General features: G+C 35.7%; 1 pseudogene; it reads left to right on the top strand.

Moving 5' to 3' along the window:
- The first annotated feature begins 1,336 nt into the window (after positions 1-1,336).
- On the top strand, positions 1,337-4,122 carry LOC149578889 (wall-associated receptor kinase-like 8; annotated as a pseudogene).
- Positions 4,123-6,038: the final 1,916 nt, after the last annotated feature.

Consider the following 6,038-nt stretch of genomic DNA (forward strand, 5'->3'; position numbering starts at 1 on the left):
TATAATTACATAATGGGGCAACTACCTACAATCTTTCTTATATCAAATTCACCACAATATACAAGTGGAATTTATGCTATTAAATTCACCAAAGTTGGTATGATCCTGTATACATACATATCCTTGTCCTATATTACTCTATTGGTTACATAAATTCTAATTATCATTAGAGAATGCATTGAATGCTGCTTCTCTTATCAATAATCCATATTTCATGTCTCCTAGTCATAAATGACTTATGAATTCATCCTTAAATTGTAGGTTTACAACTAGGTAGGTATAAAATCATTAGAAGGATGTCGTCAATGATTACTTAACTACTCTTGCAAGTATTTGTCTATGGATATATGGTAAAACTTAATTTTTTCTAGACTATCAATTGGAATAACCAAAAGTCAAGATGAGAAATCTTGAAATTGAATACTGAGATGTAATTTGAGGAGACACTAACAACATGTAAAATACTAGAGCTAATCAAGATCCTTTCTATCCAAGGTGTAAATATTTTGGATTGATTTTAAATAACCTCATATCATTTTAAGATGCATTAAGCTAGGTTGCTTGCCTAATATTTTGTCTCACAAGGTGTTTGTCATTGAAAATTAATTTTAAGGACATCACTCTAACAATGGTTAGCCAACTCACATGATGTATCAAAAGTAATAATTAGTGTCTTATCTTTCCTAACAACCTTCCTCATGTTAGATACTATGCATCAAAGTTAGCACAAACTAGTAGCATGACCTTCCTCAACCCATTTCACCTTATTGTCCCATTTAAAAGATAAATACTTTCTTTTAAGCAATTTTTTTTTTGTATTATTAATCTACTCATCCCTGTTATCTTACCAAACAAGTGATTCCAAAATTATTGGCCCATATAACATCTAAAGTTTGTGGATTACCTTTCTCTTTTGCTATAGTTTTTTATTGACTCGTTGTGCTTGTGATAGTTAAAGCCCTATATGAGTTATGAACTTTGATAAATACATCTAAATATAAGTAGTTGAAAACGAATAACTTTCATTCATCTTTTTCACACAAACAATCCAAAGATGATATGTGTTTTTGGGAAGTTGTGTTGAGTAAGAAACATTATTTCTCAATTACCCAACAATTTACCTTAAAGGTATCTCAAGCATATCCTTTAGATTTTGAAGTACAACTTCTCATTATGTCATCATTAAAAATGAAGAAAATAGCATGGCAATGATGGTGGTACATAAAAATTATATACAACTATATATCATTGTAGTTAATTGGTGATTAGTTGTACGTCAAACTCTTCTTTACTAAAGTGAAATGTAAAATATTATACGTAAATTTTACTAATACAAATGGATGGTCAACATGTGGTTAACTTTGATGATTTAAATTAAAACAGTTTGTAAATATGCTTATAAATACTCTGTGATTTTAAAAACTATTTTAAAATTTGAATTCAATAGTATTTTCAAAATATTATATTGATAAACATTTGAATAAGCAACTAAAATCAAATCAAACCACTGAATGTAAATATCTATGAAATTATTGTAGGTACAATTTGTTCAATATCTTTGCTTTAATCTTGAAGGAAGTTCTATAATTAAAAATGAAATAATTCTATTGTGATTATTAATTTAATCAGTCAATAACATATGAATGTGTAATTAAGCTTATTTTGTCGGCTTCATAGGCATCACCGCAAAAAATAAGGGCGACGGGACCATGTTGCGAATGCGAACGATGCTTCCATTCACAATAAGAATATATGCAGAGCCGTGGAGATCGTAGCTTATTTCTGCATATTGAGCGTGCCTGAAACACTGAATAAGCTCTTCATGACGACCCTTACAATTGTTTGTGTAGTTTATTGTATTTTGCTCTACTTTTCTAGTCAAGTTGTAGCACTCAAAGAAGATGATTGCTCTCGCCCAGATCCTCAAACATGTGGAAATCTGACACTGCCTTACCCCTTCTGATTGAACCAAAACAGCTGCGGTTTGCCTGGTTTTGAGATCACCTGCAGAAGAAAATCGACTTCATATGAACCTGGAATCCCATATCTCAGAGCCCTGTCGGGAGAAGTAGAGATCCGAAATATATCTGACGACCACATTCTAGTTGACGCCGCTGCCTCCTATGCCTTGCCCTGCAACAATACTGATGCCAAAGCATTCAACCTTTCCGATGAAGGGCCATTCAGGATTTCTGAAGCTAATAACTTCTTTTCTGTTGGCTGCGAAATAAATTGTCGCTTTCAGACCTGTTTGGCCACTGGACCCGTTGCTTACAGGGGAGATTCCTTAGCTACGTGTAATCAGACACGCACTGTGAAACCATGGGACTGCAAAGACAATAGTTGTGGCAAGATGCCGATTCCTGGAGGTTTCACAAGGATTATTGTTAGCATAACAGACTACCCATCTGACTGTAACGATTCGGTTTGTGCTGTAGTTGACCAAGACAGTTTCGGTTCGAATCCCGAATCCATGTTCCAACTCCAAGGTGCCAGTTACTCCATGCGGCTCGACTGGGCCATTCCAAACAACACTTACTTCATGGCTACATTGGGCCATATTTCATACCAGTGTGCACAAAACGCAACCGCCCAAGATAAAGGCTGGGGATATTTGTGCAAGTGCAATAGTAAATTTACGGGAGATGGATACATCAATGGCACAGGATGCACAGGTGTAAATGATGTATTTATGTTTCCAGCAATTTTTTTTTAATTCCTTTTAATTTAGATTCTACTCTAATACTCTTGCATTGCACGACTCCAGAAATCAAGAAATGCAAAGGTTCCGATTGCATTCAAACTTTATCAGTCATCGCAGGTATCTGTTGTTTCCCGGCATAAAGCAGCTGTAAGATATTGCTCCTGTCTGTTTTACATTTCCTACAATAATATATAGTTCTCTATTTGAGGAATGCAGGAGTATGTGGGACACTAGTAGCTGTGCTACTCGGCGGAGGTCTCCTCTGGATTTTCATGCTATGGAAATCCAGGCGCGACAAGGACAGGAACTTCAAAAGGAACGGAGGTGATCGGTTGGACGAATTAATTTCATCACGAGGAGGACTTAAACTGTTCTCCTTGAACGAGATCTTGAAAGCCACAAAGAAGTTCTCTTCGAATTTGATCGTGGGGATCGGCTGGAACGGCACCTATTACAAAGGCACTCTCACCGATCAAAGAATTGTGGCTATCAAGAAGTTCAAGGAAGCTGATTACAAAGAAATCTATCAGTTTATCGTTGAAGCTTTTGAGTTGAGCCGAATCAATCACAAAAACGTGGTGAAGTTACTGGGCTGCTGCCTGGAAGCTTCGGTTCCTCTGTTGGTTTAGGAATACATTTCCAATGGAACATTGTTCGATCATCTTCACAGTAAAACGAAAGAGGCGCAGCAGCAGCTAATTTCTTGGGAGCAGCGCCTGTGCATAGCGACTGAAACTGCGGAAGCTTTATCACACTTGCACTCTGCACCACCAACGCCTCTTCAAACATTCTGCTTGACACTGATTATAATCCAAAAGTCGGAGACTTCGGAGTGTCTTCTCTGCTGCCGCTGGGGCAAACAAACATTGCTAAGATTGTGCAGGGGACAATGGGCTACTTGGATCCTGAATACTTCCGATCGTTTAAGCTAACTGAAAAAAGTGATGTGTACAGCTTTGGAGTGGTTCTGGTGGAGCTTTTGAGAGGTTTGAAACCTGATTCGTACATAAACAAGAAGAACCAGAGCAACTTGGCTATATTTTTTCTCTCCACTGTAAACAAGACGGGCTTCAGGGAGCTCATAGACCCTAGTCTTGACGTGGATGAAGGTAAAAACATGGAGTCAATGAGAAGAGTGGCGAGCCTAGCGAAGGAGTGCCTTAACATTGATGGGGAGAAGAGGCCTTCAATGAAAAAAGTGGTTCAGGAACTGCTTCGGACGAAGGATGGCGAAAGAGGGAAAGATGTAGCAGACACTCCAGAAGAAGTGGTTGAAGCCGTAGCCGATGAAGAAGAAAGAAAAGATGGAATTAGGTCCACTCAATCAACAACACCAGTGTAGTTCAGCATTTAGCGTTGAAGATCTTGGGGATGACGTTAGAAATGGTAGACAGTGTCTCTGGTTTATGCCATGTTAGTATTCAACAATACGTATCTTGTGTACCCCTATTCGTACTGTTGGTTAGATATGGATATGAATGTAATCTGGCTTATTTAAATTTATTAGTTCCTCGAGGCAAGACTTATTAGATTCCATGGTATTAGTTGGGAGTATCATATTTCCTATAAAAATTTGAAGATATTTTAGCTCTTTTATTGATATGAATGTATTTTCAAAATTAAGATTTTCCTTTTATTTAAAATCTTATTGATCTTTGAAGAAAAAGGCAATGAAGTAAATAATTTCTATTCAAAAAAATTAGAGAATTTGCCTCTTGTCACATTTAATACTATCATTAACAATAATAATAATGATGTCCTACTAAATTAAATATCTATAGATATTGTTCAATGAAATGCAAGCCATATAGCTTTTCAAACATTCTCATGGAAAAATCTACACATTTGTATATAGCAAGAAATAATAATTAGTACCGATAGATTGATGCATATCGGCTTGAATCAAATGGTGGTTAATTTATTGATTGAGTGGTCATTAATGTTCACTCTCTTCTTAAGCATTGTCTTACCAAAAACATCTGCCAGCCATATACTAGATGTTCTGCCAAATTCAGTGCTTGCAAGAATTTTTGAGAGCGCTTTAGAAACAAATAGGTAGCGAAGTAGGTTGTTCTGCCTCCTTGAAGTCCTCTACAGTAGCAAATTTTCTCATGGTTTTTTTATGCCTTGTGTGTTTACATTGCATTTATTTTGGTATGTCCTTTTATAGATTTATTGGGTTTGTTTCTTTTCTTGAATATTTTTCCTCTTAATAGTCTTTGTTGCTCATGTTTTGCCTTAACTGTTAGCCTCAAATGAATTTTAACTATTAGCCTCAAACAAAAACCTAGGTAAGATGTAAAATTTTAAAAACTTGCCCTGTTTATAATTCCTACTCTCTCTGTATTCCTAATGGAAAACGATAAAGCCCTTTGTTATAACAAAAAGAAACATAAGCCATTTTATTTCTGCCAATTGTATTCTACTAACTTTTCATGGTGTGTAGAAAATAAAAATGCATAATATTTGACACTTATTTAGTCTGAAAGCTTCAGCACTCCCTCCTTCATCGTCAAGTTTGTGAGTGAGATTCTAGTCAAATATAGTACTCCATGCTTTTTCTACACTAACTTTCTAATGATTTCAGTGTTGTAGCATACATAGAGTTCAGGAATTCTTTTGTTTCCTGACCAATCTTAGTTGCTTCTGAACCCATTCTATTCTACTATGTTGTCTTAACCTCAATTACAAATTCCAATTCAAACCTCAATTTTTAGGGAAAATGATAAAGCCCTTTGTTTTAATTTTAACAAAGTCTTCAAAATTTTCAAAAAATCCATCACAAATCTTGTACAACAAATATTTGTTGATATCCAATATAATAATAACAAAACCCAAAAAATTGGAAAGCTTGTGGCACAACAAGATCAACTCCTCTACTCAACTGGTACCTCTTTGTGAATTCATCTTCACAAGTTTGTGTGTGATATCTTCTTATCCACTTCAAATGAACATGCCATTGTGAGAAGACTATGAACAAAGATTATGTTTTCAGTGATATCACCGTGTCTTTCTACAAATTTTGCCAGTTTGTCCAAATACTTCACCATGTAACACCAATCTTGTCTCCTATGCCATAAATTCTCATGATTTTTAAGTCTGCAAGCATTATTTCCCAAGTACACCTCTCTTTGATTGTATGGAACTTGATAATCTACAATTTCTCCAAAAACAACTACTATTTTTGGTACTTTTGAGACAGAAAAGTGAAAATAGGTAAGTACACAGAGAGCAACTAGATTGCAGCATGTAATATGCCAAAGAGCATAAACCCATTGAACACCACATTTCTAAAATACCAAAACTAGTGTGGCAACATCCCCTCCATATTTGA

Source organism: Cupressus sempervirens, chromosome 1 (genome assembly GCF_028749045.1).
Source record: "Cupressus sempervirens isolate cs-2001-9-10 chromosome 1, ASM2874904v1, whole genome shotgun sequence".
Classification (NCBI taxonomy): Eukaryota; Viridiplantae; Streptophyta; class Pinopsida; order Cupressales; family Cupressaceae; genus Cupressus; species Cupressus sempervirens.